Source organism: Pelodiscus sinensis, chromosome 1, assembly GCF_049634645.1.
Source record: "Pelodiscus sinensis isolate JC-2024 chromosome 1, ASM4963464v1, whole genome shotgun sequence".
Lineage (NCBI taxonomy): Eukaryota > Metazoa > Chordata > Testudines > Trionychidae > Pelodiscus > Pelodiscus sinensis.
Window position 1 is genome coordinate 98,070,808 of NC_134711.1, and position 11,333 is coordinate 98,082,140.

The 11,333-nt window shown below is 42.7% G+C and overlaps 1 protein-coding gene across 1 annotated transcript in view; it reads right to left on the reverse strand.

Annotated features, from left to right (window-relative positions):
- Positions 1–9,390, reverse strand: part of CHST11 (carbohydrate sulfotransferase 11) — a 272,243-nt gene extending 262,853 nt beyond the window's left edge. The window contains exon 1 of the mRNA XM_075938701.1: positions 9,138–9,390. The gene's annotated coding sequence lies outside the window, so the exon portion shown is untranslated. The remainder of the gene's footprint in view (positions 1–9,137) is intronic.
- Between the last annotated feature and the right edge of the window lie 1,943 nt (positions 9,391–11,333).

The following is an 11,333-nucleotide window of genomic DNA, read 5'->3' on the forward strand; positions in this document are numbered from 1 at the left end:
GCATGGTTTCCATTTACACGGGGCTCAACATGCAGCCTGTGGGTAAGATCCTTTGAACATGGCCTCCACTGGGAACATGCTCCACAATGGAAGGCCTCCCTCAGGCAAGTTGAGCATTGGAAGACACAAGCAGACAGGCTGGCTGGAACAGAGGGATACAGAGTGTCGGCATTTCTAGCCCCCAGAGAGGAGGTGCCGGTAGCGCCAGGGCATTGTGGGAAGTGCTGTCTGCTTAGACTTGTGGGCAAAGCCTGAGAGGTGCTGACTGCCTTACACTAGCCACGTTTGGGTCTGGCGCCTCAGCTTAAGGCTTAATCTTTGTATTCATGCCCATCAGTGAGAAAGAAGCTATTTACGTGCAAAAATATATGCATGTGCAACCACACTTAAGTTGCGACCCTTGGCATGTGCTGTGAATATCATTGTGGCCCCTGGGGCTTCCATATTTGAGTAGCCCTGGTGTAAGGGATCATAAATGGTTAGGGTTTGAAGAAACCTCAGGTCTTCTAGTCCAACCCCCTGCTCAAATCGGGGTCAACCCCAACTAAGTCTTCCCAGCCAGGGCTCTGTAAAGCCTGGTCTCAAAAAATCTAAGGATAGAAATCACACCACCTCCCTAGATAACCTATTACAGTGCTTCATCACTCCCTCCTCGTGAAATAGTTTTCCCTTAATATCCAACCTAGACCTCCCCACTGCAACTTGAAACCATTGCTCCTCATTCTATCACCTCTGAACAGCCTGTCTCCATCCCCTCTGTAAACCCCTCCCCCCAATTCAGGTAGTTGAGGGATGCTACCAAATCCCTCCTTGCTCTTCTGCAATCTAAATAAGCCCAAATCCCTCAGCCCCTCATGTGCCCCAACCCTGTAATCATTGTTGTTGCCCTCCGATGGACTCTCTTTCACATCCTTTCTATAGTGGAGAGGCCCAAAGCTGGATCCCATACTCTAGATGTTATCTCACCAGTACTGAAAGAAGGGGAAATAATATCTTCTCTCAATCTGGCAAGGCTTCTACTAATGCATCCCAATATACTGTTAGCCTTCTTGGCAACAAGGTCACACAGTTGACTCATATCCAGCATCTCATCAATTGTAATCCCAAGGTCCTTTTCTACAAAACTGCCACTTAGCAAATTGGCCCCAGCCTATAGCAGAGTTTGGGATTCTTCCATGCACTTGTCCTTGTTGAACCTCAGATTTCATTTGGCCCAATCCTCCACTAGATCATTTGGCCCAATTTAGGTCACTTTTGGCCCTATCCCTACCCTCCAGAATAGCTGCCCCTCCCTTCATCTGTGTCATGCATTAATTTTCTGAGATTGCAGTCCAACCCATCTTTCAGATCATTAATGAAGATGTTGAACAAAACTGGCCCTAGGACCAACCCCTGGGCACTTCATTTGATATCAGTGTCTTGGTGGCAGGTAGTAACTACCACTGCTTTTTCCCCATATCCACAGAGCCAATTCTCACATCATAGGAGGCAATCATGCCTAACCAGGTCAGCAGGTACAAATGGCTCTCTCTTTGAAGACATATGAGCTACAAAATTGCCAACACTTACAACACGGCTCTTTATAAGCAAGCACATTTATTTTGAAGGTGAACGCATTACTGAGAAAACCATGTGCTAGAAACTCACCAGAGGTTACCTACCAGTCTTATGGAGGTCTCAGTAGGCCAAAGTCCTTCCACTGCTTCCCAGGATAGACTGGGGCTCCCCTTGGACCAAAAGGTCTTGCCCCATGCTGGATCAGAAAGAAGGTCCTGAGCCTGTCTAAACTCAAGAACTTTATCCAAAAATCCTTCTTTATCTGTTGGCCTCTGGAGAATCCAGTTTGAACCATAGATGTGAGCACCTCCATGTGGTGATAATTCTCTGGAGGTGTGACATACAGTCAGATCTCCCAAAGACACTGCCAAAAAATCACTGTCACCCCACACACAACTCCAAGTCTAGGGTTCTCTTTTTTGAAGTTCAAATATGGTAACACACTCCCTCACAGGGGTATCTGTGTCTACCAACTCACATTGTATTCGTATATTATATACATGTAGTACAACACATGAACACAACGTGAGTTGGTAGATACTGATACACTCCCTCTCAGGAGTGTCTGCTTTTTTGAAAGTTCAAATATGGTAACCCTAAGCCTGCACTCCTAGTCAAATGCTGCACTGTGCTTAGTGCAGCATCATTGATCTGAGAAGTTCGAGGAGGTAAGGTGGCAGACATCTTCTAGGATAATAAGTCTGAGTGAAGGGTAAGGAAATGGATTAAAAGGAAATGGGTTTCATTAATAGGAGTGTTGTGAGCAAGACATGAGAAGTCATTCTTCCATTCTCTCTGTTGGAGTATTGTGTCCAGTTCTGGGCACCACATTTCAAGAAAAATGGAGAAGTTGGTGATGATCCAGAGAAGAGCGATAAAAATGATTAAAGGCCTAGAAAACATGAAGGCCTAGAAAACATGACCTATGAGGGAAGACTGAAGGAACTGAGCTAGTTTAGTTTAGAAAAGAGAAGCCTGTTAGGAGACATGATAGCAGTTTTTAAGTGTCTAAAAGGGTGTTACAGGAGAAAAAAGAAAAATTGTTCTCCTTGGCCTCTGAGCAATGGGCTTTAAAAATTGCAGCAAGGGAGGTTTAGGCTGGACATCAGGAAAAGCTTCCTAACTCTCAGGGTGGTTAAACACTGAAATAAATTGCCTAGGGAGGTTGTGGAATCTCCATTACTGGAGATATGCAAGAGCAGGTTGGATAGACATCTATCAGGGATGATCTAGACAGTGCTTGGTCCTGCTGTGGGGGCAGGGGACTGGACTCAAGGATCTCGAGGTCTCTTCCAGTTCTAGGATTCTATGAAATACAATATCCCAGAGGACCTCCTGTGAGCAGGGACCAGAAGACAAGCAATCACAATACAGTTGTCTAGTATTCAAATTGATCAGGGAAGGAAATAGACTCAGAGATAGTACTTCCTCAGTTATAGATATATAAAAGGATACTACTATGTTTGTGAGATCCATTTCCTTTCATCTGAATGCCAGAGAACTGTATGAAAACCACAATCTTCTCAAGACTCAGTGACAAAGTCACATGCACAGTTATAAATACCCCTGAGTCTATTTGGAAGGGTCTCTGATGACTTCTGAGCAGAGACTACCAGGATCTGACAGGAAGAAAGTACTCTCAGCAAGGGGGAAAGAAATGAGGAGAATTAGATGAAGTGCCAATTATGATAGGTCCTGGGGATGGAAGTTCAAGTATAAGTGATGAGTACACTCAGTTAAAGTGAAGATTTAACTTATCAAGCACATCGTGTGAAAGTACTGCAGAGTGAGATCTTTAGATGCACACATACCAAGATTCAGAAACCCACACTTAACAGGAAAGGAGGAGTCTGGTCACAATGAACTGCAAAATGACCAAGTGAGTTTGGAAAGATTTCTGACGCCATCATCCCAAGACCATCTTTAATGGGGCTTTTACAGTGGTCAGCTGAAGAGAACAAGGAAGATAAAAGTTAGTTTGGTATATAATGTAACCCTGTGCATTTAAAAAAAAAAATAGTGTGTTTGTCATAGACCTCACCTAAAAGGGAGCATGCATTATCTGGAGCAGCCCCAGACTTTTATCTATGTGATGTAGACAATGCAAAATTATTGTATTACTTAGCCTGGCAAAACAACAGAGGCAATTTGATATTTCATGGGTCTCCGTCTAATAGAGCCTGACAGACTGCATCAGATACAGAGCCGGCCCAAAGTACGAGACAACCGGGCCACACATGCGCTGTGCGCCAGGGGCCACTCATGCACTGCACACCCAGGGCGCACGAATGGCTTGGGCCAGTCCTGATCAGACATGTTCTGAGTTTGCCGGTGTAGAGAGGTGTATTGGTCTATGTTAATGAAACTAAAAACATTCTAGAGTTGGTCCCACTCAACTGATTACAGTATACGTTGAAATTTGATGCCACTGCAAATCAGAGCTCTAATGTCTGAGAAAAGAAAGTCCAGTCCTCAGAGTTGTCTCACATTAAAGCCAGGACCAGAAAGTGAATTAAGAATCCTAGTCAGAAACAAAAGTAGTGCACTAGATCATGCTATGCATTGTTTCCGCGTCTTCATGTGTCTTAACATCTCCCAGTGGAATGTTGCACAGATTGAAGCATATAAAGGGAATATAGGTAGGAAAAATGATAGAGAAATGTATAAGGGAAATCTAGGACAACACTGGGAGTGGGGAGAGGAGGGGTGGGGGAGGATAGAAATTGCTAGTAGACAATTTACATTAAGAATGTCCTTCATATACCAGGATGATTTTTTAAAAGTGATAAAATGCAAAATATAGGTTTGAATTAATCAACTTGAATGTGTCAGACAAGCATGTGGCTGTCTTATGCAACACAGGTCTCCTTTGAGCAAAACCAGAGTCTTAAACATTTCGACTGTTCTTGCACTCCAGAGCTCCTCTCATTTTCATGCTCTTTGCTGACTTCCAATGGTCTCAGAGAGTGGAACAGCAGTGTGATCTATCTGAGCAGCAATAACAAGGACAGAGTTACGTTTGTAACTCCACATTTCCTGGTTTTCTAATGTTTGCACTTTGTTTGCTTCAGTGTATTTTTGGTTCCTCCTACTGTCTGAGCCAACACTAGGTCAACTTGCTTCGCAAAACATTTTGTTAAATTAGAGCTTACTCAAGAGTCCAACACTGAAGATGGTATTTTAAAAAGGTGCTGAACACTTTATTTGAAAATATGGGGGGGAAGGGGGGAAATCATGAGAATAAAATCATTCCTATTTGATATTGCTTATAAAAACATTTAAAAGCAAATACTTAGATATTGCTCAGTCAAATGCAATTTGGTTGTTTTATTTTCAAATGATAGATTTAACATACAAAGCTGCAAGCAGCCGAAACTATTGATCTCTCTGCCAGTTACACTAGAGAGATGTGAAATAAGCATTAGTTTTATTATGTTTAATTGCTGTCTGGCACAACACAGGAATGTGAGAGGTGCAGAGCCTCTTTTCCCTGTGGGCATGCACACTCCTGAACCTGCTGTCATTTCTGGGTAGTCTCTTGTCAGGCTTGAAAGGTGGCTCCTCATAATACATGTAACTTGGGGTCTGATCCTGAATAGCATTAAGGCACCAATGTACCTTCAAGGACCTTGGTGCTAGATCAGCTCTAGTCTAAGAGCATGATGGTCCAGCTGCATAAGCTAGGTCACATAGATCCTCTACATATCTTGATTCCCCTCTCCTCCCATGCTACTGTTCATGATGCAAGTAGCCAGAGCAAAGGCGTGGGGGGGAGGGGAAGGGTATAAAGATGGCATCTTTATTCCCTTTTGCCACCATTTTAACCATGACTTAGCTCTTCACACTATTACATGCTTTGGAATGCCTTGTGGTGACACATGATTGTCTAGCAAAAAAGTAGCTTTTAATGTATGCCGTATTTTCCCCTACACAAGTGAAAGTCATTTAAGTAACCACCAGAGAGCAATTTGCCATTGGTAGAGTTAAAGGGATGCCTGGCGTTATTGTTAATTTACTCTTGTTTTTATTCCACTTTCTCCCCCATACTGTTAGACACAGATTTAAATGCTTGGGCTCACACAATGCAAAAGGGCTGGAAGAGTTAGAGGTAAGTGCCATGAAATGTGCATGTTCTGCAGAATGCAATTATTGTGCCAGCAGAAAGGAATCCACTGGGTATTTTTTATCATTATTTGTAAGGGAGAAAGTTTACAGGTCATTCATCTTTCTAATGGCCTTTCAGACTCAAGAATGCCAAGCAGCACAGTTGGCAGCACAAATTTTAGGAATAGGATTTCAAGGTCACACACTGCTGGAGAGAAGGATGGTAACATTGGTACTCTGTCTAGTTTTCCCTGTTGGGAAGACAACTGCAAACATTTCCCTAACACCGACCTGATTGAGCACTGTAAGGAAATATGCTAATGAAGGGAAGGCACTCCCACCTCCCAAATGCTCAACATTAGAAACAATGCCAATATCCTTCATTTCACCACCAGGACAGAGGCAACACTGGAAGAGTGGAAACAATGGACAATACATTCATTAGAACAATGTATGACAAAGCCACATAGCAACCGCAAGGACACTAGAACATAGCATTCTCTACAAATGCCATCAAAAAGATTTATGGACTCATTGGGTAAGAGTGGAATTTAAGATCTATAGAATTCTGAAGGAAATAGGAGAAAACATCCCATATTGTTGAACCAGATAATTGAAATAATATTATTTAGAGATTGTGCCAATAGCTTAAAGCTACTAGATATTTTGGACTGTGAAAAATCTTAGATATACTAAAGGAGAATATTGGGAAGAACAGAAAAGATGTAAAAGAGTGGAACAGAAAAATGTATTCCCTGAGGAGCAAGGGAGAAAGAAAGAGACAAACATTACCCAGAAAGAGCCTCAAAGTAGCTATATTTTATGGGATCACCTAGGAAACACGAGGCTGTTTATGCGTTTTGGCTTTTGTCTTAGACACAAAAATCTTCAAAGTCCTACAGTCTATTCTTATTGTTAATCATGGATTAAGTGGTCTGACAGCCACCCAATAAAACATCAATTGTTGATGTTCTAGTAAACCAACTCTTCTGGATTTGGGATCCTGGCTGAGCTGTATGTAGACAGGGGAAAACTTTGAATACAGAGTGTAACTGCAGTGTGAGATCCATGACGTCCACACCACCTCAGCTGACCTACAATCTAATGATATGGGAGAAAAATTAACTGGTGCAAGCTGACTACCTGTATAAAACACCATCTGAGAACAACATATTCCATTATTTTCCTGGATTCCAAAACACAAGTGAAAGAGTCCGATAACAGCTGCCATTCATGTTTGGACATGAGCTGAAGGAGTCTAGCATGTTTCTTGTTCAGGAAACAAAAACTCCGGTGGAGAAACTGAAGAGATCTAATCATTGGGACTGCTTCAATTCTCTTTGGTCCAACACGAATGAAAGACCATATGCATTTGCTAAGGACACTGTGGAGAAAAAGCTCCTGAAAGAGAAAAAGGGCATGTGGATTTTTTTTAAAAACTCCACATCTCAGTAGTATTTATGGGTATGTCTACACTGCCACCCTAGTTCGAACTAGGGTGGCTAATGAAGGCATTCGAACTTGCAAATGAAGCCTGGGATTTAAATATCCCGGGAACATGCAAATGAAGCCCGGGCACCCCCATTTTTAAATGCCCCGTAGTTCGAACTACCTGCCCGTAGCTACACACGGCACGGACTAGGTAGTTCGAATTAAAGCTCCTAATTCAAATATTTAAATCCCAGGCTTCATTTGCAAGTTTGAATGCCTACATTAGCCACCGTAGTTCGAACTAGGGTGGCAGTGTAAACATACCTTAGATTCTTTACAAGCTCATATTGCTACTATAGACACATTTAGGACCAGGTTCTCCCCCGCCTTCCCAAGAACTCAGCTCCACGCCCACCAACAAGGGTGGGGGCAAATTGGGCAATTATCCCAGAGCCCAGTGATTGAAAAGGGCCAGGGGCTCCTAGCCACTGCCATTGCTATTGCAGCAGCCGCCGCCGCCGCCAGAACCCCAGGCCTTTACATTGCTGCTAAAGCGCTGTCGCATTGCGTGCTACGGGCGACTCAGAAGGTTGGCTGCCCCCAGCCCTGCCCCTTCTCCCTGAGGCCCCGCCCCTTCCAGAGCCACTCTTGCTCAGAGGCCTGCGGAGGTTGCCGATGGCCCTGCTCAGCTCCCACTAAGGCACCTACACAAAGCAGCTGGATTTTCAGGAGTGTTCAGCCCCAAGAAGAACAAGGGAAGCTCAACTGCAGCAGAACATTTCTGGAAGTTTGGTTTCTTCATTTCGGTACCTACAGGAAACTGTTGGCTGCTGAGTGCCTGTGAAAATATACTTGTATGTAGTACAGACTTGTTACAATGCACTTTGTGAATAAATCTTCACAATGATACAAGGTGACAAATGTTAGATAATTGGTTTGAATACAGCACAGAAAGAACCGTCTTACAGCATTACAGGTGAAGCATAGGCCAGTTAATTCCAAGAAATCATTTAGATTGATACCAATTAAAAAACTCTCTCTCATAGGTACCTATGAGACACCGACATCCCCACATCCTCATAAATGCATTACAGCTTGTGAGAGGTTATCATCACCTCTGGGAGACAGAAGTGCTATTACCCCCATCGTACAGAACGGGGTTCCGATGCAAAGTGAGTTGACCAAAATCAGATGGGAAGTCTGTGGCAGAGCAGTGAATTAAACCCAGCTCTCAAGTCTCAGGATAGCAGCCTAACCACCAGACCATCCAGTTCTCCTTAATGGAGCCAACAGAAAAAAGGAGAATTTCTAATCTGGAATACAAATCACTGTTGATCTCATTTGATATTTTAAAGAAAGGCTTACCTGCAAGGTTACCACACTGCTTCACTTGGCTACCATAGAGGAACACACATCATACAACAAGTTTCAGTCAGTAAATATTTTAAGACAGACACTTTATTTCAACATCAAAAACCACTATCACCTTCTAGTGAAGATCTTGATGCAGCAACATGTGACTACAGGAACTAGAATGCAGACTGATAAAGAGTAATGGTCCATATTATTCTCCAAATGTCCAAGAACATATTTTCATTTAATCTCAGATGAGCCACTGCACAATTATACTCTCAGTCTGAGTTTATAAAACATTGAGGCAGAAAAATCTGTTTCCTTATCAAACTCAATGATTTTGTAAAAAGTTTAAGTAGCTGTTTATTCATCACTGCTTTAATACCTCTTATGTCCCAACTCTGCAAACTAGTACATAAGGCACTTGACTCGCATGTGCAGTCCTTAAAGAGCCTCCTGTGAATAAGTATTTGTAGGATCAGGCCCTTAAAGGCTAGAAAATGTCTCCTGCAATTTTTTGTTTCCTCTGCCATTTGGCAAACACTGATTATTTCCTTCCCTAAATGAGCAAAGGAAACAAATTAGAAAGTCATTAATAAACCCTTAGTTCTTTACCAGAAAGTTTTACAACTTTTCCACAACTTCGTTTAAAAGGAACTGGAACAAATCCATTCAAAACTTTGCAAGCTTACCTTCACCTTTTCCATTAACAATTTCTTCTGGGCCAGACTCCTCTAGATTCCACAGTTGTTCCCTTCTTTAGGAGCAGTTACTTATAAAAAACAATTAGCTACCTCACAAGAAAGAGAACTTTCCTGCATCAGCTCAGCTGTAAGGCCTCAATCCTGCACATGACTAACTTTCCACATACATAAGGTTTGCAGAATTAAGACCTAAAATCTCACCCTATTCCTCTGTTTCAAAGCAAGTTTTCTCCATTTATCTTTCTTTGCTAGAACATTACCCACACATGTGATTGTAATTATAATTCCAGCCCTTGGGGCTCAGGGTATTTTGCTCACTAAGATTACTTGCCTGCAAAGCATTTGTTTCACCTGGGTCATATCTTTAAAGGGGTTTTCCCCAGGCAGAATTTGTAGTGCTCCCTTACTGACATTTCTTACACTGCTATTCTCTGTAATAGAATCCAGACTCCATATGAGTTTATCTGCTACAGTATACCTACATCTCAGGCATCCTGCTATGCCGGAAGACCAGTTCTTTCATCCAATTTTTCCCACCTTGGCACTGATCATCACAGGGTCCATTTGAGACTAATTCAATAGTTCAATTGTAGAGCCTGTTACTCCCAACAATTTTAGCAGAACTGGTCTAACTGATTTTTTTTTCTTTGCGTCAGGTTCTACAATAACTGTGTGCAATTCATGTTTTCAGTCTAATCGTTAAAAGCCAAATCCTTACATTGATGTTTAACTGTGCAGACTTAAAAAATGGGGCTACATTCCCTCTCCCCAAACCTTCAGCTTGCTGTTAGCCTATCTCCTCAGCTAAACAAGGCGCTAATGTTATGTACTTGGGACACTGTTTTAGGGCTGGCAAGATTATTTGCGGGGCCTAGTTTGAATGAGGTGCTGCAGCCTGGGCCACCAGCAGCCGCACATCGGGCCCAGGGTTCTGACTCTGCCCTCATGGGTCTGCAGTGGCTGCTACCTCAGCAGCACGAAGAGCACCTGGGCTGGCAGCATGTGGAGTCAGGCCACCTGGGGTGCCCTTACCACCAGCTGCAGCCTCCTCCTCTACTCCCACATGCTGGGTGTCCCGCCGGCAGGGGGCTGCCATCACCATAGGCAGCTTCAGCTTCTGAATGCATTACCAGGGCAGGCAGGGCCAATAATAAAGTGCAAGGCCAAGCGTGGGGGAATGGGCTGCACACACTTCACACCAGACCTGCACTGTTTTGTCTTCCTAAAAGAAGAAGCAGTGTCTTACTGCAGGGCAGTGCAATGGGAAACCTCAGTTCTGTTCCCATATCAAGTATCAATTTCTTACTTAAGCTCCATGCCTCAATTTCCCTGTTTAGACAATGGAGATAACATAGGAATTACCACACTAGATCAGACTCCTAGGCCCATCTAATCGAATTCCTGTCTCCCCAAGGGGTTCAGAGGAAGATGTGGGGAAGGGAATGTCTTAAACCAGGCATGTCCAAAGTCCGGCCCGCGGGCCAATTGCGGCCCGTGTTCCGGTTTAATATGGCCCCACAGGTAATTTGGCAATATCTATCTTTTATGGCCCCCAACGAATCCATATGTATTGAGATGAATACATTGTAAAATCTCAGTTAATGTCAGTTGGTCTAAATCAGTTATAAATATATTTGGACACAACATGTATACTTGGTGTTATGTTCCTGTTCATATTTTTTGAACTTAAAAGTTGACAGACAACCTTTATTACCAATAATATGTAATGTACTTTACAATGTTCCTGACATATATTTCAGCTTCCTGGATTTTTTTTTCATCTGGCCTTCAGATATGAAAGGCAGAGTGATTTAACACCTGTTTAGATTTGTCATCCATGTGACGAAATGAAAAGTATGCCGTTTGCAATAAACCTTGCATAAAATAGTTAATTTGTGTTTAATTTTAATGGTTCAAAGAATGTCAGGCAAAATGGTCGGCCCTCACGCATGTTCACTTCATCAAATCTGGCCCTCTTTGAAAAAAGTTTGGACACCCCTGTCTTAAACCATGAAGCATAATGTCCACTATCCCTTTAAAAAGTGATAACAATGTTCTTCCTATTTAGAATTCCCCTTTAGAAAATATTTTGGGACCCAGAGATGTTAGGTCATAATAGTAATCATATGAGCAATCTTTGCATGTGTAGCCGTTCTCCTCACAATGGCACATTTAGTGGAACTG